The sequence below is a fragment of the Oncorhynchus mykiss genome, chromosome 2 (assembly GCF_057628025.1).
Source record: "Oncorhynchus mykiss isolate SJ-2025 chromosome 2, ASM5762802v1, whole genome shotgun sequence".
Lineage (NCBI taxonomy): Eukaryota > Metazoa > Chordata > Actinopteri > Salmoniformes > Salmonidae > Oncorhynchus > Oncorhynchus mykiss.
This window is the reverse complement of record NC_143023.1, coordinates 97092078-97114960: the sequence shown is the minus strand read 5'-3', so window position 1 is coordinate 97114960 and position 22883 is coordinate 97092078. Positions and strand designations below refer to the sequence as shown.

The 22883-nt window shown below is 44.2% G+C and overlaps 1 protein-coding gene across 9 annotated transcripts in view; it reads left to right on the top strand.

Annotated features, from left to right (window-relative positions):
* Positions 1–22883, top strand: part of LOC110500541 (pleckstrin homology domain-containing family A member 5) — a 250977-nt gene that overhangs the window by 79395 nt on the left and 148699 nt on the right. The window contains exon 1 of one of the 9 annotated variants that reach the window (XM_090213274.1): positions 13879–14456. The exons of the other annotated variants lie outside the window; for them this stretch is intronic. The gene's annotated coding sequence lies outside the window, so the exon portion shown is untranslated. Of the gene's footprint in view, positions 1–13878; positions 14457–22883 lie in introns of those variants that run through there. 9 annotated transcript variants of the gene reach the window in all.

Below are 22883 nucleotides of genomic sequence, written 5' to 3'. Positions count from 1 at the left end.
ACGGTTAATGTCGGACAGGAAAGTAATAATTCCCTGCTACGATTGAAGTACGCAGTCTCTTAGCACTCCTTGGCATCTTGGGTTTGTCATTCATAACTGGTAGGCCTAATATGTTATGCAAGGCAGGTTACGAGAGCATTACTGAATAGTACCTTATTTATGTTTAACGTATAAACACTCTCCTTACGTATTTATTTGGACAGTGAAGCAAACTTTTAAAGCTAACATTTGAGATGAAATTGTTTCAATGTCACCTTTACCATCTGTTTTACCGGTTAGAAATGAAATCCCTTTATGCATCTAGTCCCCCCCCCACTCCTTCTGAATACTTATTTTTTCTCTCATAAGTATTTGGACAAATTGACTTATAGTTTATTAAAGCAGTCAAACGTTTGGTTTTGGTCCCATACACACCATGACTACGTCAAGCTTGTGACTTTACAAACAAACTGGTTGGATGCCTTTGCAGTTTGAATTGGTTATGTTTCTGATTATGTGTGGCCCATTAGGCACTGAATGATGAATAATGTAGGCCTATAATGTCATTTTGGAGTCCCTATTTTATTGTAAATTAGAATAGATGTTTCTGAAAACTTCAACTAAGGATGGAGGTCTGAAATAACTCCACTAGTAGAATAGTATCATATATTTTTGGGGTCGGATATCCGGATATTCGAAAAACAAGTTTTTAACCTCAGCACTGCTGGGCATGGGAGAGGTTGGTACTCTATTGGTGCAGCTGCGGAGGTGTCGGTGAGATGGGAGCGAGCAGATGGTCAGAGAAAGAGACAGAGAGAGAGAGAGACACTACTCAGCTACGGCCAAGGCAAGCTAACTTGCAGCAGCCACCCTGTTATTTATCATTCTGTCATCCCATATAACAGTGCCAGTGTAATAAGTGTCTCATCTTATTACACCTTCAGCGGTCTTGACTAGAGAAACCTACAGATGCTAGCTAGGCTAATTGAGGACGATGCGCTTTCTCCCCGCAGGTTGCTCGTTGTAACCTAACTTTTATTTTCGTACTGTTATTCCATCTTGCATTGCATTAGTGAACTCCCACTCCACTTGCTGCTACACATTGAGTCTCTTTGCCACTTTGATTGGCCAACATAAACAACAAGCTACACACATGGAGGTTACCAGTCTTTATTATGGTGTGCGCTTCATAAAAACAACATTGAAACGTTTGTTGTTTTATGTCTTGGTGTATGTATGTATATACAGTACCAGTCAAAAGTTTGGACACATCTACTCATTCAAGGATTTTTCTTAATTTTTTACATTGTAGAATAATAGTGAAGACATCAACACTATGAAATAACACATATGGTATCATGTAATAACCAAAAACTGTTAAGAAAATCAAAATATATGTTATATTTGAGATTCTTCAAAGTTACCACCCTTTGCCTTGATGACAGCTTTGCACACTCTTGGTATTCTCTCAACCAGCTTAATGATGTAGTCACCTGGAATGAATTTAAATTAACAGGTGTGCCTTGTTAAAAGTTAAGTTGTGTAATGTCTTTACTTCTTAATGTGTTTGAGCCAATCAGTTGTGTTGTGACAAGGTAGGGGTGGTTTACAGAAGATAGCACTATTTGATAAAAGTCCAAATTATGGCAAAAACAGCTGAAATAAGTAAAGAGAAATGATAGTCCATCGTTACTTTCAGACATTAAGGTCAGTCAATACAGAACATTTCAACATTGAAAGTTTCTTAAAGTGCAGTCGCAAAAAAACATCAAGTGCTATGATGAAACTGGCTCTCATGAGGACCGCCACAGGAAAGGAAGACCCACAGTTACCTCTGCCGCAAGGGAACAGTTCATTAGAGTTACCAGCCTCATAAATTGGCAATTAACTGCACCTCAGATTGCACCTCACAGAGTTCAAGTAACAGGCACATCTCAACATCAACTGTTCAAAGGAGACTGGGTGTATGTAACAGGCCTTCATGGTCGAATTGCTGCAAAAAAAAAAAATACTACAGGACCCCAATAATAAGAAGAGACTTGCTAGGGCCAAGAAACACGAACAATGGACATTAGACTGGTGGAAATCTGTCCTTTGGTCTGATGAGTTCAAATTTGAGATTTTTGGTTCCAACCGTCGTGTCTTTGTGAGGCGCAGAGTAGGTGAACAGATGATCTCTGCATGTGTGGTTCCCACCGTGAAGCATATAGGAGGAGTTGTGATGGTGTGGGGGTGCTTTACTGGTAACACGGTCTGTGATTCATTTAGAATTCAAGGCACACTTAACCAGCATGGCTACCACAGCATTCTGCAGCCATATTTAGCTATTTGACCAAGAAGGAGAGTGATGGAGTGCTGTATCAGATGACCTGGCCTCAACCCAATTGAGATGGTTTGAGATGAGTTGGAACGCAGAGTGAAAGTAAAGGATTCAACAAGTGCTCAGCATATGTGGGAACTCCTTAAAGACGGTTGGAAAAGCATTCCACCTCATGAAGCTGGTTGAGAGAATGCAAAGCTGTCATCAATTGCAACGGGTGGCTACTTTGAAGAATCTGACATTTTAAACATATTTTGATTTGTTGGTGGTAATCTTAAGTGTTATTACAAGTAAAGCCCCCCCCCCCCCCCTTGCATAACAATCCCCTAACCCAGAAGATCTTGCGCCACTTGTCCCTATGGGACTCCCGGTCACAGCCGGTTGTGACACAGCCTGGGATCAAACCCCAGGCTTTAGTGACTCCGCAACACTGCGATGCAGTGCCTTTGAACAGCTGCGCCACTCGGGAAGCCAGTGCATTTCATTTGTAAACGGTAAAACGCATGTATGAAAATATCCTCATATAAAACATTTATCAAATCTAAAAGGCTGGATGGAGTGTAGAGCCAAAGTCTAAGTTTTAGCTTCACCGTCCAAATGAATGAGTGCAGATGCTATTTGTAGCATCGGCCACCTCGTCGTCTTTATTATGGAAAACATTCTGAACAGGAAACACCATGGAAATCCATTAGTACAACTGATTGGCTTCCCTCCACCTCATCACGTTACAGACACTTCCCTCCACCTCATCACGTTACAGACACTTCCCTCCCCTCATCACGTTACAGACACTTCCCTCCCCTCATCACGTTACAGACACTTCACTCCCCTCATCACGTTACAGACACTTCACTACACCTCATCACGTTACAGACACTTCACTCCACCTCATCACGTTACAGACATTTCCCTCCACCTCATCACGTTACAGACACTTCACTCCACCTCATCACGTTACAGACACTTCACTCCACCTCATCACGTTACAGACACTTCACTCCGCCTCATCACGTTACAGACACTTCCCTCCACCTCATCACGTTACAGACACTTCACTCCACGTTACAGACACTTCCCTCCACCTCATCACATTAAAGACACTTCACTCCACCTCATCACGTTACAGACACTTCACTCCACCTCATCACGTTACAGACACTTCACTCCGCCTCATCACGTTACAGACACTTCCCTCCACCTCATCACGTTACAGACACTTCACTCCACGTTACAGACACTTCCCTCCACCTCATCACGTTACAGACACTTCACTCCACGTTACAGACACTTCCCTCCACCTCATCACGTTACAGACACTTCACTCCACCTCATCACGTTACAGACACTTCCCTCCACCTCATCACGTTACAGACACTTCACTCCACCTCATCACGTTACAGACACTTCCCTCCACCTCATCATGTTACAGACACTTCACTCCACCTCATCACGTTACAGACACTTCCCTCCACCTCATCACGTTACAGACACGGGGCTTCATTGCCAAGACAAGCATGGTATGTTGTTGCACTAAGTAGTTCCCAATTTTTGCACATCTGTTCTTGTATAAGTTTTGAATCTTAGCTGTCAAATTATTAGAGAAAGGCTATTTTTTAAATGGTGGCGCACAGTGTTGTTTGTGCCTGTGTGTGAAAGAGAGACATTAGATAGCCTATCCTCCCACACTGAGCAATATCCACCCACACACACAGCACTAATGCTCACCAAAACCATTCATAGGGAAGTCCGTGTTGGGATTTTATGGACTGTACTACTGTAGTAGTAGGCTATTCATTTGCTACAGGGCATGACTTAATGGTATGTTTTTTTTTTAGGGGGGGGGGGGGGGGGGGGCTTCTGAATATCAGTGTCGGAGAGGAGTAATGGTACAGTACAGATTCCCAGGGTTAGATCCTCGGTTCACCACCTTTGAGATAATGAACCTCTCTTCAGCAGGGCTCCGTCAGCCTGTTAACAGGGAGGCAGGATACATGGAGTTCCCAGGAGCTACACACAACACTGCCCATAGCTGTTTGGCCTGTAAGCTGCCCTGTCTCCACCAGGCTACCTGGGGCCTGAATTCAGTCAACCTGCCCACAAACGCACACACAGGTGTTATTCTGAAAATGGTGTGGAGAATCACAAGGTTGGATCCTAGAGCTGGGAATTGCCAGGGACATCACGATATTATCGCGATCCTTAGCCTAGGTGCTAATAAGATATGTATTGCGATTCTCACAATTCATGAGAGAGCCTTGAGAAAATTAGTTTTGATCAGTCACAGGGAAATAGAAGTGCTGAAAACATGTCTCATTATTTAAGAAGAAGATGGAGAACCAGCTATCGGATGAAAATACCTGAGTTTTGGAGCAGGTATAGCCGACTGGCACTAGCTAATGCTACCGAGCAACTCGATACTTGTAGTCAAAATATCTATATAAACTCAGCAAAAAAAGAAACGTCCTCTTCACTGTCAACTGCGTTTATCTAAAGTAAACTTAACACGTGTAAGTATTTGTATGAACATAACAAGATTCAACAACTGAGACATAAACTGAACAGGTTCCACAGACATGTGACTAACAGAAATGGTCAAAATCAAATGCAACATGCATCTCCTCCTCATGGACTGCACCAGATTTGCCAGTTCTTGCTGTGAGATGTTACCCCACTCTTCCACCAAGGCACCTGCAAGTTCCCGGGCATTTCTGGGGGGAATGGCCCTAGCCCTCACCCTCCGATCCAACAGGTCCCAGACGTTCTCAATGAGATTGAGATCCGGGCTCTTCGCTGGCCATGGCAGAACACTGACATTCCTGTCTTGCAGGAGACTGGCTATTCATCCTACGTCTTCCTCCTTCTGGCCCATGTGGTTATCCATCCTACGTCTTCCTCCTCATGGCCCATGTGACTATCCATCCTACGTCTTCCTCCTCATGGCCCATGTGGCTATCCATCCTACGTCTTCCTCCTCCTGGCCCATGTGACTATCCATCCTACGTCTTCCTCCTCCTGGCCCATGTGACTATCCATCCTACGTCTTCCTCCTTCTGGCCCATGTGGCTATCCATCCTACGTCTTCCTCCTCCTGGCCCATGTGACTATCCATCCTACGTCTTCCTCCTCCTGCCCCATGTGACTATCCATCCTACGTCTTCCTCCTCCTGGCCCATGTGACTATCCATCCTACGTCTTCCTCCTCCTGGCCCATGTGACTATCCATCCTACGTCTTCCTCCTCCTGGCCCATGTGACTATCCATCCTACGTCTTCCTCCTCATGGCCCATGTGACTATCCATCCTACGTCTTCCTCCTCATGGCCCATGTGACTATCCATCCTACGTCTTCCTCCTCCTGGCCCATGTGGCTATCCATCCTACGTCTTCCTCCTCCTGGCCCATGTGACTATCCATCCTACGTCTTCCTCCTCCTGGCCCATGTGACTATCCATCCTACGTCTTCCTCCTGGCCCATGTGACTATCCATCCTACGTCTTCCTCCTCCTGGCCCATGTGACTATCCATCCTACGTCTTCCTCCTCCTGGCCCATGTGACTATCCATCCTACGTCTTCCTCCTCATGGCCCATGTGACTATCCATCCTACGTCTTCCTCCTCCTGGCCCATGTGACTATCCATCCTACGTCTTCCTCCTCCTGGCCCATGTGACTATCCATCCTACGTCTTCCTCCTCCTGGCCCATGTGACTATCCATACTACGTCTTCCTCCTCATGGCCCATGTGACTATCCATCCTATGTCTTCCTCCTCCTGGCCCATGTGACTATCCATCCTACGTCTTCCTCCTCCTGCCCCATGTGACTATCCATCCTACGTCTTCCTCCTCCTGGCCCATGTGACTATCCATCCTACGTCTTCCTCCTCCTGGCCCATGTGACTATCCATCCTACGTCTTCCTCCTTCTGGCCCATGTCACTATCCATCCTACGTCTTCCTCCTCATGGCCCATGTGACTATCCATCCTACGTCTTCCTCCTCCTGGCCCATGCCATGGTCATAAAACCTAATGGCCTGTAGACAATCTAGACATCAAGTGGACCTGTGTAATATTATGGGGGTAGGATGTGTACGTGCGTGTGTGTGTTGTTGGGGTTAAGATGGTATGGTAAACCTCTCCACTACCTTCTCCACACCCGTCCCCTCCTCCCATTTAAAAAAACATTCTTGAAGCAGCATCTAATTTCACTCAGTCCCCTATGAAGCTGTTTGATGTTCTGGTTCACCACTCCTCTCTCTCATTCCCTTCCGTATTGTCCACCCCCTCAACCCCCCTCCCCCCACAGCATTGATCCCTCCCCCCACAGCATTGATCCCTCCCCCCACAGCATTGTTCCCTCCCCCCCACAGCATTGATCCCTCCCCCCACAGCATTGATCCCTCCCCCCACAGCATTGATCCCTCCCCCCACAGCATTAATCCCTCCCCCCACAGCATTGATTTTGAATTTTTCTGAAATTCTGATTGTGTATCAGCAGTTTTTCCTCTTATGTCAGTCGCTGATCGTCAGTCAATTAGCCCATGTCAGCTATTTATTGATCATAGTTTTTTGATTGCTAAGTTAGTTTTGCGGCCAGCTATCTCAACTTGTTATCATGGTCGAGTTAACGGCTGGGGCTCCATTGATTTCATTAGTCTCACACAGATATCATTAAAAACTGCAAACATTTATCTCCACTTTATGGCAAAATGTGCAAGAAATAGACTGTATGGATGTGGGTACGCAAACCTGCCAGCAACTGTGGACCCCTCATGATGAGTTACGATTATTTTTGCCCCCCCCCCCCCACCCTATCATATGCCGATCCCTGCTCTAGATATAGCAGAATGCCATAACTGTGTTTACTTCCCACAGGGAGATAGTCAGTAGCAGTCATTTACCCTGTGCGTGTGTGTGTGTGTGCGCGTGTGTGTGTGCGTGTGTGTGCGTGCGTGTGTGTGTGCGTGTTTGTGTGTGTAGTTTAAGGGGACCATATATGATGGAGTTAAAACAGAGATGGTTTAAAACACTGAGCAATGAGAAGAATGAATGGACATGGAGACGAGGAACCCAGAGAGTTCTCACTGAGAACCACTCTGTCATTCAAGTCTCTGTGTAATGTATGGATGAATATTCATGTTATTCATCATCCAACAGAGTTTGTTCTGACTCAAGTCTGACTCTGTGTGGGTATCTCAGTAGGCCTACTGTATGAGAGTCAAGGTCCAGAAATATTTCCTCCTTTTAGTTTTTGCAAAGAGTGAATGAAAGACCTAGTGTAGCGTCTTCTGTTCCACTTCTCACAGTGACAAAGACTATTTGGCTTCCGTCGACCTATAGGTCAGCCTTGACCTGGTTGCTCCAACACGCACACACACCCCACCCAACGCCCGTCCCCAGGCACGAGGGAGAGGTCCCAAGCACTAGTCTCTAATTAGGCTTGGCTTGCATATGTGTGGTACTCTGGACTAGGGAGCCAGAGCTGTTATGTTGATGCTACATGAAGAGATATCCACCCTGGGTCTGTTAGGGTGATGCTACATGAAGAGATATCCACCCTGGGTCTGTTAGGGTGATGTTATATAAAGAGATATCCACCCTGGGTCTGTTAGGGTGATGTTATATAAAGAGATATCCACCCTGGGTCTGTTAGGGTGATGCTACATAATGAGATATCCACCCTGGGTCTGTTAGGGTGATGGATGAAGAGATATCCACCCTGGGTCTGTTAGGGTGATGGATGAAGAGATATCCACCCTGGGTCTGTTAGGGTGATGGATGAAGAGATATCCACCCTGGGTCTGTTAGGGTGTTGGGTGAAGAGATATCCACCCTGGGTCTGTTAGGGTGATGGATGAAGAGATATCCACCCTGGGTCTGTTAGGGTGATGGATGAAGAGATATCCACCCTGGGTCTGTTAGGGTGTTGGGTGAAGAGATATCCACCCTGGGTCTGTTAGGGTGATGGATGAAGAGATATCCACCCTGGGTCTGTTAGGGTGATGGATGAAGAGATATCCACCCTGGGTCTGTTAGGGTGTTGGGTGAAGAGATATCCACCCTGGGTCTGTTAGGGTAATGCTACATGAAGAGATATCCACCCCGGGTCTGTTAGGGTGATGGATGAAGAGATATCCATCCTGGGTCTGTTAGGGTGATGTTACATAAAGAGATTTCCACCCTGTCCGTCTGTCTGTCTGTCTGTCTGTCTGTCTGTCTGTCTGTCTGTCTGTCTGTCTGTGTATCACTGTCTGTCTGTGTATCACTGCCTGGTCTGTCTGTGTATCACTGTCTGTTTGTGTATCACTGTCTGTCTGTGTATCACTGTCTGTGTATCACTGTCTGGTCGGTCTGTGTATCACTGTCTGTCTGTGTATCACTGTCTGTGTATCACTGTCTGTCTGTGTATCACTGTCTGGTCTGTGTATCACTGTCTGGTCTGTGTATCACTGTCTGTCTGTGTATCACTGTCTGGTCTGTCTGTGTATCACTGTCTGTCTGTGTATCACTGTCTGTCTCCCTCCCTCTGTCTTTCTGTCTCATTGTCTGTCACCGGTGTTCCAGTGATGTAGTATTGGGTGACCTCACTGGGGTCTGCTGGTTCCATTAGAGGGAACACTCTACCCCCAGCCCATCATATCATATTACTACTACTCTTTATGATGGCTTTGCCTTGTATCTTATATTTGTTGAAGTCTTCATAATGGGTCTTGCCTTGTAACTTATATTTGTTGACGTCTTCATAATGGGTTTTGCCTTGTAACTTATATTTGTTGACGTCTTCATAATGGGTTTTGCCTTGTAACTTATATTTGTTGACGTCTTCATAATGGGTTTTGCCTTGTAACTTATCTTTGTTGACGTCTTCATAATGGGTTTTGCCTTGTAACTTATATTTGTTGAAGTCTTCATAATGGGTTTTGCCTTGTAACTTATCTTTGTTGACGTCTTCATAATGGGTTTTACCTTGTAACTTATATTTGTTGAAGTCTTCATAATGGGTCTTGCCTTGTAACTTATATTTGTTGACGTCTTCATAATGGGTTTTGCCTTGTAACTTATCTTTGTTGACGTCTTCATAATGGGTTTTGCCTTGTAACTTATATTTGTTGAAGTCTTCATAATGGGTTTTGCCTTGTAACTTATATTTGTTGAAGTCTTCATAATGGGTCTTGCCTTGTAACTTATATTTGTTGAAGTCTTCATAATGGGTTTTGCCTTGTAACCTATCTTTGTTGACGTCTTCATAATGGTTTTTGCCTAGTAGGGATTGCTACATTTTTTTGCCAACAACAGTGTTGTACAGGACATTCGAGTTTGGGTTTGTTTTGCTGTGACAACACACAACTCTGCACAATGCAATATCCTTATTATAATAACCTAACAGGCCTTCGATTTCAACACTTGAGTGCATGAGTAATTGTTTTAGCACTCTAGAGTTATACTGTATACACTCTCACTCTGTAGACTAGAGTGATAGTGTTGGGTTGTTTTGCTGGGACAAACACAACAAGGCTCGTGTACAGATGGTTGAACAGCTTGCTGAGACTCAAGACTTTCCCCTCTCTGACCCCCTGTTCTTTGTGGGGGCGTTATTATAGAGCCTAGCTACCACAAACTCCCAATTCTCCATGGTTTCCCCCTCTACATTTTTACGTGGCTCGGGACACTAGATACCACACCACAGGAAAACCATTTCAGTTTGTTCTTAAAATATTGAAATAGTTTCCACACTAAAAAAAATAGTTTCAAACAGCTTTATTTTATAATTGTAAACTCTTTGTCTCTACAGGTGACTCATACTAGATATCATCACATCTGGCTATTTTATTTAGTTAACTAGGCAAGTCAGTTAAGAACAAATTCTTATTTACGACAGCCTAACGGGGAACAGTGGGTTAACTGCCTTGTTCAGGGGGCAGAACGACAGATTTTTACCTTGCCAGCTCTGGGATTCGATCCAGAAACATACAGTTACTGGCCCAATGCTCTAACCAGTAGGCTACAGCTAATTGCTATTCTATGATAAGTCTCCTCCAGGCTCCAGAGGCAGGGTGTCCGTTGCTGTGGTCTTGCCCCAGGTGGTGGCCACCTCCCCTGGCTTGGAGGCTCCAGCAGGAGTGGGTCCATTATGGTTAGAGTCCCTGGAGATCCATGAATGGCTGAAGGGCTATATCATGTGTTGGTACATGCTTACTCTTAATGCATTAGTCATTCATAATTTAGAGGGTAGTCAGTGGAAGAACAGGTCTGGATGGTTTAGTAACGTTCACTGCCACTGAGATAATGTTTGTGCTCTTTGCCATTTTAAAATACACGACAGTTTGACAGTTTTCTTTCTGGTTAGGATATTACGAATGTCGTTCACACTTGTTAGTCACGCAAAATTTGGGCTTTCCACTTGTATTTTTTATTTTAATGCATTGATAGTTGCTCTTAATTCATGGCTTTTAAGAGAGCTGAAGTAGGCCTATCATACACGTGTTCCTCTATGCGGCCAGGCAGCTTAGATCTGCCAGTGAAAGCCATCCTTTCACTGCCCATTGACTATCTCTGTGGCCCAGGGAGGGAGCCTTCCTGCCCCATTGAATATGCATTGACAGCACCCAGCAGGTTGAGAAAGAGTGGAGGAGCTGTTAGCTGATTGGTCTGTAGTGGATTTGTCATTTCTAGTGGAGGTCATTGTCCAGGCTATTGGCTCTTCAGTTGTCTTCAATAGCCTCAAGGCCCCCTGCTGAAGATACTTCTTATAGTGACTTGTCTTTTCTTTCTTAGGCTGGTTAGAGGCTATTTCATCCTAAACCCCATTGGAGAACACAGTCAGAGCGAGAGAACGTCCTTGCTGTTATTTATCAACTGGGTGGATCCTATACATCCGGTCCCTGGCTGGTTCACTTTGAAGAAGGGAGGGAGGATAATCTGGTTAGATGTTTTAGTTATTCAGTCAGAAGTTTTGAAACCACCTTTTACTGGGCTTGTTTTAAATCCCATTTAACATCAGTATAAACATTCTAAATAGTATCTGTCAATGCTAAATGTTTTGTTGTACTGTGACAAGATTTCTCATCCAGATAAAAACATTTTTTACTGAGATAATCCTGATACAATTTCAGGAGTGAAGATCACACTTAACGTACCATTAACACACCTATTAACGTTCTGTTACCACCTGCCTCATCTATCCTGCTCACTTTCCCCTGTTGTGACCGCGAGCCATCACTGGGGAGCGGCTGATCGTCACATGCAGAAGGGCACGCTTTTTTATTCTAAAGAGAATAGGAAGGTTATACTCTGCCCTGTGTGGAAGGTTATACTCTGCCCTGTGTGGAAGGTTATACTCTGCCCTGTGTGGAAGGTTATACTCTGCCCTGTGTGGAAGGTTATACTCTGCCCTGTGTGGAAGGTTATACTCTGCCCTGTGTGGAAGGTTATACTCTGCCCTGTGTGGAAGGTTATACTCTGCCCTGTGTGGAAGGTTATACTCTGCCCTGTGTGGAAGGTTATACTCTGCCCTGTGTGGAAGGTTATACTCTGCCCTGTGTGGAAGGTTATACTCTGCCCTGTGTGGAAGGTTATACTCTGCCCTGTGTGGAAGGTTATACTCTGCCCTGTGTGGAAGGTTATACTCTGCCCTGTGTGGAAGGTTATACTCTGCCCTGTGTGGAAGGTTATACTCTGCCCTGTGTGGAAGGGTATTCTCTGCCCTGTGTGGAAGGTTATACTCTGCCCTGTGTGGAAGGTTATACTCTGCCCTGTGTGGAAGGTTATACTCTGCCCTGTGTGGAAGGTTATACTCTGCCCAGTGTGGAAGGTTATACTCTGCCCTGTGTGGAAGGTTATACTCTGCCCTGTGTGGAAGGTTATACTCTGCCCTGTGTGGAAGGTTATACTCTGCCCTGTGTGGAAGGTTATACTCTGCCCTGTGTGGAAGGTTATACTCTGCCCTGTGTGGAAGGTTATACTCTGCCCTGTGTGGAAGGTTATACTCTGCCCTGTGTGGAAGGTTATACTCTGCCCTGTGTGGAAGGTTATACTCTGCCCTGTGTGGAAGGTTATACTCTGCCCTGTGTGGAAGGTTATACTCTGCCCTGTGTGGAAGGGTATTCTCTGCCCTGTGTGGAAGGTTATACTCTGCCCTGTGTGGAAGGTTATACTCTGCCCTGTGTGGAAGGTTATACTCTGCCCTGTGTGGAAGGTTATACTCTGCCCTGTGTGGAAGGTTATACTCTGCCCTGTGTGGAAGGTTATACTCTGTCCTGTGTGGAAGGTTATACTCTGCCCTGTGTGGAAGGTTATACTCTGCCCTGTGTGGAAGGTTATACTCTGCCCTGTGTGGAAGGTTATACTCTGCCCTGTGTGGAAGGTTATACTCTGCCCTGTGTGGAAGGTTATTCTCTGCCCTGTGTGGAAGGTTATTCTCTGCCCTGTGTGTAAGGTTATACTCTGCCCTGTGTGGAAGGTTATACTCTGCCCTGTGTGGAAGGTTATACTCTGCCCTGTGTGGAAGGTTATACTCTGCCCTGTGTGGAAGGTTATACTCTGCCCTGTGTGGAAGGTTATACTCTGCCCTGTGCGGAAGGTTATACTCTGCCCTGTGCGGAAGGTTATACTCTGCCCTGTGTGGAAGGTTATACTCTGCCCTGTGTGTAAGGTTATACTCTGCCCTGTGTGGAAGGTTATACTCTGCCCTGTGTGGAAGGTTATACTCTGCCCTGTGTGGAAGGTAATACTCTGCCCTGTGTGGAAGGTTATACTCTGCCCTGTGTGGAAGGTTATACTCTGCCCTGTGTGGAAGCTTATACTCTGCCCTGTGTGGAAGGTAGCCTAGTGGTTAAGAGTGTTGGGCCAGTGACCGAACAGTCGCTGGTTCAATTCTCCCTTGAGCAAGCCAGTTAACACCCAACAGCTGCTCCCCGCGTGCCGATGATGTGAAAGTCGATTAACGCAGCCTCCCGCACCTCTGATTCAGACGGGTTGGGTTGAATGCATTCAGTTGTACAATTAAAATTGGAGAGTCATACCCCTAATTGACCTAAATATTTAGTTTGTTTGTACTGATCAATGCTACTGAATGTAAATGCATTGAATTAAAATGTAAATGATAAATATAGGACTTGAATATTAGTTTGTATGGTTTTGTTCTGGAGCTTTTCTTCTCTGTTAATGTTCTGTACTGTCATGTTTTGTGTGGAGCCCAGGAAGAGTAGCTGCTGCTTTTGCAACTGCTAGTGGTCTCCTGAGTGGCGCAGTGGTTCTAAGGCACTGTATTTCAGGGCAAGAGGTGTCACTGCAGTCCCTGGTTTGAATCCAAGCTGCATCACATCTGGCTGTGATTGGGAGTCCCATAGGGCTGTGTGCAATTGGCCCCTCATTGTAAAACAAGAATTTGTCCTTAACTGACTTGTCTAGTTAAATACCTTTTTTATTTTTATGATGAGGATCTTAATAAAATACCTTTAATTACTGCATGTTGTGAATCCCCTTTTTCCCCCTCTGCCTCCAGCACACACACAATACATGCACCATGGTCCCTCTCCTTCTATACTAACTATTTCCTTTGTCTCCTCTCTCTGTCTTCCCTTTGTTTGGAATTGTGCTGAGAGAGAGAGAGAGAGAGAGAGAGAGAGAGAGAGACACAGAGAGAGACACACAGTGAGAGAGAGAGAGAGAGAGAGAGAGAGAGAGATACACACAGAGAGAGAGAGACACAGAGAGAGAGAGACAGATAGAGAGAGAGAGTCACACAGAGAGAGAGAGAGAGACACAGAGAGAGAGAGCTGGCCACTGTAGTTAGACTAGAGCCCTGTCGGAGCCTCCTCCAGTTACAGCAACATTTAAACTCCAGGCTGCAGCCACACGGCACGCGGACAGACAGGAAGCAAGGCTCGAGGCAGCCTGACAGCTGGACGCTTAATTTCCTCGCGAGCTCTCTGCCACCGGAGCGTACTTCAAAGCGACTGACTCTCATTCCATTAGTTCTATTCGTTCCGTGAACTCTATTCTACACGGCTGGTTCGCTGCCCCCGGACCAAACTGATGTTCCGCTAATCCGCTCCTCATCTGGATAAACTGTACAAGATTCTTCTCTGCTAATAGATAAACCACTGACTGTCGCTGTTATCGAGGCACCTGCCTGAATCTCCTCGTGGAAGCTTTTCATTGTAAGTAGTTGACGGTGACTGTGTCGCTTTGCAATGCTGATACGGCTATTAATGTTCTCATTTGACAGGAATGATGTAGGATAGTAACGAACGTTTTATAATGCTAGTTTATAAACAGCGTGTAATATCATAGAGGTTTGGATGTTGCGGGTCATTCTCACCCATTTGAAATGAATCCAAAAGTCGAGGCGGGCGTACAGCCTAAATGATTGGGTCAATAGTGAGAAAAAAAACGACATAAACAAACAGGATTTTAAAGAACTGTAAGGGGGGGGGGATCATTCCTTATTATATCAATGTGTGTGGTCGATGTTCCTCTGCTTGGTCCTTGGATCTAATCTCAGGGGGGTTTTCTTTTGCATTATAACGGTGCTTGGGGTAGGTTTAGTTCTGTGTGTTGGATGTGATACTGATGTAGCAGAAACGGTGTCTTTGACTGTGTACTGACAGAGTTATTGGACCCACCCAATCTACACCACGCTTTTGAATTATTTGTTCAAGTAGGCTAACCACTATTTAAAAAAATGGTTATACAAATGTCCTGTTGTTCAAAGGCTCCAGGTATGAAAAAGGTGGACGTAGGAATCCACCCCAAACCCAGAATTAGGTTGGAAAACCTGTTATCTTTGTTGGCTTAAGAGTTTTTGCTTTGTGGATGTGTTGAATGTGGTTCAACTCTTGATGTCAGTTGCAAAATGTGTTTAGTCCATTGATGAAAGGGTGTGACTGTTGCTGCTTTACATATTGTTTGCATTATATTGCATTGGCAAGTCATTATTGTGTGTTTTCACAGACTGCATTCCAAATCCTAATGTCTTGTGTTTTTCTCAGTGAAATGCGGGTAGATGAAGGAATCTATAAAAGGGTTGGTCTGTTATTCACAGTCACTTAGGCCATAATTGCAGCGTTAGTTGTCCACCCACTCTCTCTCTATGTGTCACAGCAGTGATCTAGACAAGGTCTACTCTAATACCATTGCCTCTCTCTCTTTCTATCTCTCTCTTTCTCTATCTCTCTACCTCTCTTTCTCTGTCTCGCTCTCTCTCTTTCTATCTCTCTCTCTCTCTTTCTATCTCTCTCTCTTTCTCTATCTATCTTCCTCTATCTCTAACTCTCTTTCTCTGTCTCTCTATCTCTCTTTCTCTATCTCTCTAACTCTCTTTCTCTGTCTCTCTCTCTCTCTCTCTCTTTCTTTCTTTCTTTCTTTCTTTCTTTCTTTCTTTCTTTCTTTCTTTCTTTCTTTCTTTCTTTCTTTCTTTCTTTCTTTCTTTCTTTCTCTCTTTCTTTCTCTCTCTCTTTCTTTCTCGCACCGATATGTTCTTGCCCTCCCTCTCAGTACAAAGTCGACAACATATTTTTTGAACATATCTGTTCTCTCCCATTTGCTCTTCATTTAAAAAATATCCGTGGTGTGCTGACTACGCAATCTCTAAAAATAGATCAGTAACAAAGTGGATCAAAGTGCACAAGAATCACCATTTTCAGTTCTCAGGGCACTACTTGAGCCACCATTTTTTTGGTTCCTTCCTAATGGTCATGTGTGGGTGTCTTGGCCAGAATGTGTCATCAATATTTAGTCAAAAATAGATTTATTGCCCCACTACATGACTTTGTCCTTATGCTTGACTCTGACTTGTTTTTGTTAATATATGGTTTAAAAAAAACCTATGACTATTTGAATCATAAATTGCTCTATCATTTAAGTGCTGCTGCCTGCCTTCTGTCTTTAGTGTGTGAGGTTTGTGGGTTTTCTAGGCAGTGCTGGGGTCTGGCTGGCACAGGGATCTGGACCTAGCCACACTCAAGGAGTGTGTGTGTGTGTGTGTGTGCGTGTGTGCGTGCAGTTTCTGGTTGCACAGTAACATGAATTTAACTCTTGAGAGAGGCCTGTGCATTCACTCAGAATGATGGGAAAGAAAACAAAACCACGGAGAAAAATGTGAGGGTTTTAAGGGCCGTCCGAGGACGATAAACTTTTAACGCAAAAAAAATAAAAAATAATAATATGTGAACAACAGCATTGACGCTACAACGATAAGTACAAAAAGAGTTGATAACGAGCTATCGACTTTCAGAGCAATTCCCCCCGTCCCCCGTCCCTCCCGACACTAAAACATTTTGACAACCAATCCAAAACGTGTTCTATTGAAGGAGTGGAGACAAGGGCACGCGGTATGCCTGCATAACGGGACGTGTCACAATGTTGGTGGCCGTATTAATTGTAGGACGACTTGGGAGAAACGATGATCCTCGACAAAAACAGCGCATGAGAAGGCCATATTGTCCGATGGTCGGACTTATCTGTTAATAGGTCTTGGAGTCCCAGGAAACGCTAGACTACAATTGCTTGTTGTACACTCAAGAATTTGATGTAAGACAATAACTGTGTGCTTACTTGATAACAGTAGCCTAGTGGTTAGAGCGCTGGGGCAGTAACTGAAAGGTTGCTGCATCAAATCCCTGAGCTGACAAGGTAAAAACCTGTTGTTCTGCCCCCTGAGCAAGGCAGTTAACCCACTGTTCCCCGGGTGCTGAAGACGTGGATGCTGATTATGGCAGCCCCCCCCCCACCTCTGACTCAGAGGGGTTGGGTTAAATGTGGAAGACACATTTCAGTTGAATACATTCAGTTGTACAACTGACTAGTTATCCAGCCTTTCCCTAATGCATTCCTCACTGTGTTTGATAGGTATCTTTTATAGCCCTACTATTTACTAATGAATACATTTTCGAAAATGATTTAATATCTACAGTGGGGCAAAAAAGTATTTAGTCAGCCACCAATTGTGCAAGTTCTCCCACTTAAAAAGATTAGAGAGGCCTGTAATTTTCATCATAGGTACACTTCAACTATGATAGACCTCTGTCATTGCCAACAAAGGGTATATAACAAAGTGTTGAGATAAACTTTTGTTATTGACCAAATACTTATTTTCCACCATAATTTGCAAATCAATTCATTAAAAATCCTACAATGTGATTTTCTGGATTTTTTTTTCTCTCGTTTTGTCTGTCATAGTTGAAGTGTGATGAAAATGATGAAAATGATGCAAATTACAGGCCTCTCTCATCTTTTTAAGTGGTATAACTTGCACAATTAGTGGCTGGCTAAATACTTTTTTTTGCCCCACTGTATCTAATATTTAGCTTCTTGGCTCCACATCTCTAGCCCTTCTCTCCCATCTGTTCCCGTGGCAATAGGCTACGCAAGCCTCTCCACTATTCCTTTTCTCGTGAAATCCCAGGAAAAGCTCAAGGCTACAAAAGCTATAGGATATATTTTTTAAGATATATATTTTTTTAATACTATACCTAATAGCCTTTTTGTGGAGACAAGCAGGGCTTGCTCTTGCTAATTGCTGAATGTAAAATAGGCCATGCCAAATGAACTGCCGGGGGAAAGTTATAGAAGAGTGAGTACGTTGGTGTGATCACTTTGGCCAGCGATGATAACGTTGTTTGCACGGATGCATTGCAAATGGTTACACAGGACAGAGAGAGAGAGAGAGACGAGCACATTGAAAAAGAAGATCCAAACTAATTGACAATCATTAGAAAAATGGACATCACTTGCAAACCACTTGAACAACGAGGCAAACAATAACTTGATGTACAAGATGCGCAGTCTAAACAGCGTTTGTTGTTGGAATTGTTACATTTCAGTGTGGAATAATGTTTAGCAGTGGGGCAAAAGGTAGCATGGGAGGAAGTTAACGGGGGGGGGGGGGGTCCGGGTCCCCCCCGGGACATTTTTTTATAATTTTTTTATGAAGGACTGAGAAGTTTGACTTTTTAAGTTAGACACGTAACATATTGGTAAAACCATTTGGTGACACTATATTTATATTTAGGAACGTGCGTATAGCCTCTGCATGGTCCATATGATCAGGTCTGCTATTAGAAACAAGCATGATCACCTGCAGCCCAACCGAGAAAGGTCGGCCTACCTATTAGTGTAACCCGGGGTTACACGCCACCCGGGTAACACGCCACCCGGGGTAACACGCCACCCGGGGTAACACGTCACCCGGGGTAACACGCCACCCGGGGTAACACGCCACCCGGGGTAACACGCCACCCGGGGTAACACGTCCCCTGCCTGTAGTTCTTACAGCAACCACTTCGTCACAATTCTCCCACACCCCACTACCAACGTTTTCCCTGGTTGCCACTACTCTTGCTCAACAAAAAAATGACATCTGTCGCATCACAATATTAAGTCACTCCCCAAAAATATTATGTTTGAGGTAGGCGTTTTTACCCCAAGCTACCCGACAATTGACCTGTGTTACATTCAGCCCTACTCTCCCTATGCACTCACAGCCAATTGCGGGGCAGTAAGGTTTTGCGGAGGTCTTTTGTTTTTACCTACTTCAACCAATGAGGTCATGCTATGGCAGCGGGTTGCTGCACAGAAGCATAGTTGAACAAAAATAAATCTGTACACTAGTATGTGTGCGTGTATGTGTGCTCCCTGCGCGCGGTAGCAGGCACTAACGTCATCCACTTCCCACTCGCACTACATCTGTGTAATCATTCACACAGCTTCATTGCATCCAGAAGCTATGGGTGAGAGGGAGGACTACAGGGGAACACAGCAGCCAACCCGGGTATTGAAGTCTGAAGAGGTGTGTGGAGGGAGGTGTGTGTGTGTGTGTGTGTTTGTGTTTGTGTGTGTGTGTGTGTGTGCGTGTGTGTGTAGGGAGTGGATGGAGAGGTGTGGGTCGAGGGTTGGAGAGCGAGGTGTGTGTGTGTGTGTGTAGGGTTGGAAGGAGAGGTGTGTGTTTAGGGGGTGGAAGGAGAGGTGTGTGGAGGGCGAGGTGTGTTTGTGTGTGTGTGTGTGTGCAGGGTAGGAAGGAGAGGTGTGTGTTTAGGGGGTGGAAGGAGAGGTGTGTGGAGGGAGGGGTGTGTGTGTAGGGGGTGGAAGGAGAGGTGTGTGGAGGGAGGGGTATGTGTAGGGGGTGGAGGGAGAGGTGTGTGTAGGGGGTGGAGGGAGAGGTGTGTGTAGGGAGTGGAGGGAAAGGTGTGTGTAGGGGGTGGAGGGAGAGGTGTGTTTAGGGGGTGGAGGGAGAGGTGTGTGTAGGGAGTGGAGGGAGAGGTGTGTGTAGGGGGGTAAAGGTAAAGGCGTGCCCAGTAACTCTCAGTACTGACACAGCACAGCAAAGACTTCTGGTGGAAAGGGGTAGGTGGTGCTAGGAGGTGAGTGTCCGATATAAATGTCCGATGTAGCAAAATTTGAAATTGTGTTTTTTACATTGGATAAAAGTAGAGACTCAGAGCTAGATAATAGTACATCATAGTACATAATAGTACATTCCTCATCAAATGAGGAACAATGAGAAAGTAATTCTGCTTTGAAAGTTGATCAACTTGTAACCCCACTTTTGAGAAAATGGCCTTTGAATGTTTTGGTACACCTACTGGAGAGCTGTTCATTGTCTACACCCATTCAGCATCTTTCACACCCTCTTAAGCCCCACCCATCTCTTTAAGGATTCACATGTGAGGCCATGTGGTAAACACACGTTAAAATATTACGTTTATTTGTCACATGCGCAGGATACTGAAGGTGTAAACGATACAGTGAAGTGGTTATTTGCATAGTAGCAATTAGCTAGCTACATGTCTAAACAAAAGACTCCCCTTCGCCAGATTACTACACGACCCATCAAGTTAGCCAGGTGTGTCTGTAGGTTATTACGGCCATCTATTGTATTTCATGAACATGTCTAGACAATAGTGACCCATCCACTTAGCTAGAAGTGGCTAGGGGGTGGTTATAGCATTTCTTTCACATGACCCATCCACTTAGACAAATGTGTCTGGACAAGCATAATCTAATAGTAATAAAATATATATTTAAAATATTTTTTTGTCTTGACACGTTCTATTTTTGATATTGCTTTTATGTCACTGTACCGTTTACACCTTTTTGTATCCTGTGTATTTGGCAAACATTGATTTTATTTGATACAGGGAGTGTTTACCAGAGACGGTAATGTGAAAAACAACATGACCTGCACCAAAGTCAGATTAGGATATAGGCCAAGGGGTTGGATAAAGTGTATTTTTTACCAGAGCTGTGTTCGAAAACTCATACTAACCTCACTAACAGTACTATTTGTGATGTGAATTGGTCATCGTATGGATATAGTTAGTAGGCCAAATGTTCCCGGAAGTCGTAGTAAATTCGGCAAAATATGATGTATACACGCCGAGGACACTATTTCCGTACTTTAGGGCCCATAATGCAATTCTTCAGGAAGAGGGAGTGGCTTCACATCATTTTCAGATTTGAAGAAAATGGCGGAAAATATGCAGCCGAAGTCCAACGAGAGCGGAAACAAATTCAATGCTTTAGCTAATTATGACAAATGTTAAGAAAATGTTGAGCAATGTCATAAAGTAATGACTTACTTCTGACTTACTTCTAACTAACTACCCAACGTTTATTGACTTGATTATTCCCGTCATTCTTAGTTTAGCTAAATGGTATATTCATTATGTGTTCTCAATGGACATTCGGCTGCTTTTCGTAAATTCGCTCTGGCTATCTACTCCAATTTCAGAGCATTCTCGTCTGAGTGTACCAGAACGCAGAATAATGAATTTACGAGCGCTCAACACTCGTTGAATATGGCCGGTGTCAGCAAACGTCAGCAAAAAAAGCATCATTAAATTGTTGCCAGTAGCGCAGTTACAGTCACCAATGTTCTGGATAACATGAAAACTGCCTAACCAGCTCTGCTAGGGTGAGTAAAATGATCAGAGTGGTCTAATTTGTGTCTGGAAGTAGCTAGCAAGCTAGCGAACGTTAGCGTGGGTGCTTGGCTGATGTTGTAAGGGCAGAACGCTCAAATCATCCTTACTCCTCGGCCCTAGCGTCCAGTGTGCGCTCCGAGAGCGCTCGTAAATTTACGAGCGCACTCTGGCACTCCAGATTGAATTTAAGATCGCACCCAAAGTCATAAAATGGCTAACTAGTAATTTGTTATGCTAACTAGCTAGCAAGAGGTTGCGTAGCAACAGTACGAAGCGCTAGTACGCTCAACTGAAAGGATACTGTTTGTTTACAGTATATTACAATGAACTCATTATGTAGTATATACTCATTACGTATGTAAGTATGTATGTATTGTATGTTAGTATGGGTATTCAGACACAGCTCTGGAGTTTTTCCTTATTGTAGGCTACTTTCACCACTTTTAGTCTTGACATCTTTGGTTGTGTAACGGCTCTCGTCGAAAGGAGTGGACCAAAGCGCAGCGTGGAAAGTGTTCATGATTTTATTTTCAAAAAACACTCAAACAAAATATCCAAAGTGAAAACGAAAGCGCACAGTTCTGTCAGGTACAGACACTAAACAGAAAACAAGATCCCACAAAACCCAAAAGGAAAATGACAACTGATATATGATCCCCAATCAGAGACAACGAGAGACATCTGCCTCTGATTGGGAACCACACACGGCCAAAAACAAAGAAATAGGAAACATAGACTTTCCCACCCGAGTCACACCCTGACCTAACCAAACAAAGAGAATAATAGGGATCTCTAAGGTCAGGGCGTGACAGGTTGTTTACTACTTTGATTTTGTAAATTGAAAAAAATCAGCCCACCCAAAAAAAACGCTATGTCCTGCTCCTTCCCTAAATTTTTCTAAAAGTTTTGTATTTTACACTGCTCATTTGTCAGAATTTTTAAGACAGAAATGTGTTTGGAGCGTTTTTGTGTGTTTTTTTTCCCCACACCTATTCCCAATTCAACCCACCAAGACAATGTGCCGTAGGACATTGGTACCCAGCCAGGTGCTAATGCATCTCTCTCTCCTCACTAAATGAATGACAAATGGATGAATGGGTGATAATTGTTGCACCTTACTTCACAATTGAATTTAAATTAGGCCTAACTGAATGACAAGGAGGGTGAAGAGGTTGATTTAATTTAGAAAGACAATAGTGTAATGATGAGTTTGTTATGCCTATTTATTTATCCGTAGCAAATCATTTGACCGCTCTCCTTGTGGGTTTATACCATTTTACCAAATCGGCTGTTATGGGACTGTGTTATTTACTGTAACTCTAATAATAAAATGTATTGTATGGGGGAACTAAAATATGTGAAGGGTTGCAGTAGGCCTTTTAGAATAACGCTAAACATATCCTTTACTCTAAGTGGATGAGCAGGAAACAAACGATGCCAGTCAGCCTACACAGTCGGCCCATTGAAATTACACATAAACTATACCAGAACTAAATTTCACACGCGATAAGAGTTAGCCTATAGACAATTTTATTTACAATGATCTAATGAGTGACAAGATTAGGCCAGTCAATCAGTTGTCAAATTGTACATGAAGAGATGGGTGCTTTTTGTAATTGCGCGATGCAGGGAAAGGAGCATCGCTTTATCAAATCCTCCTTCCTG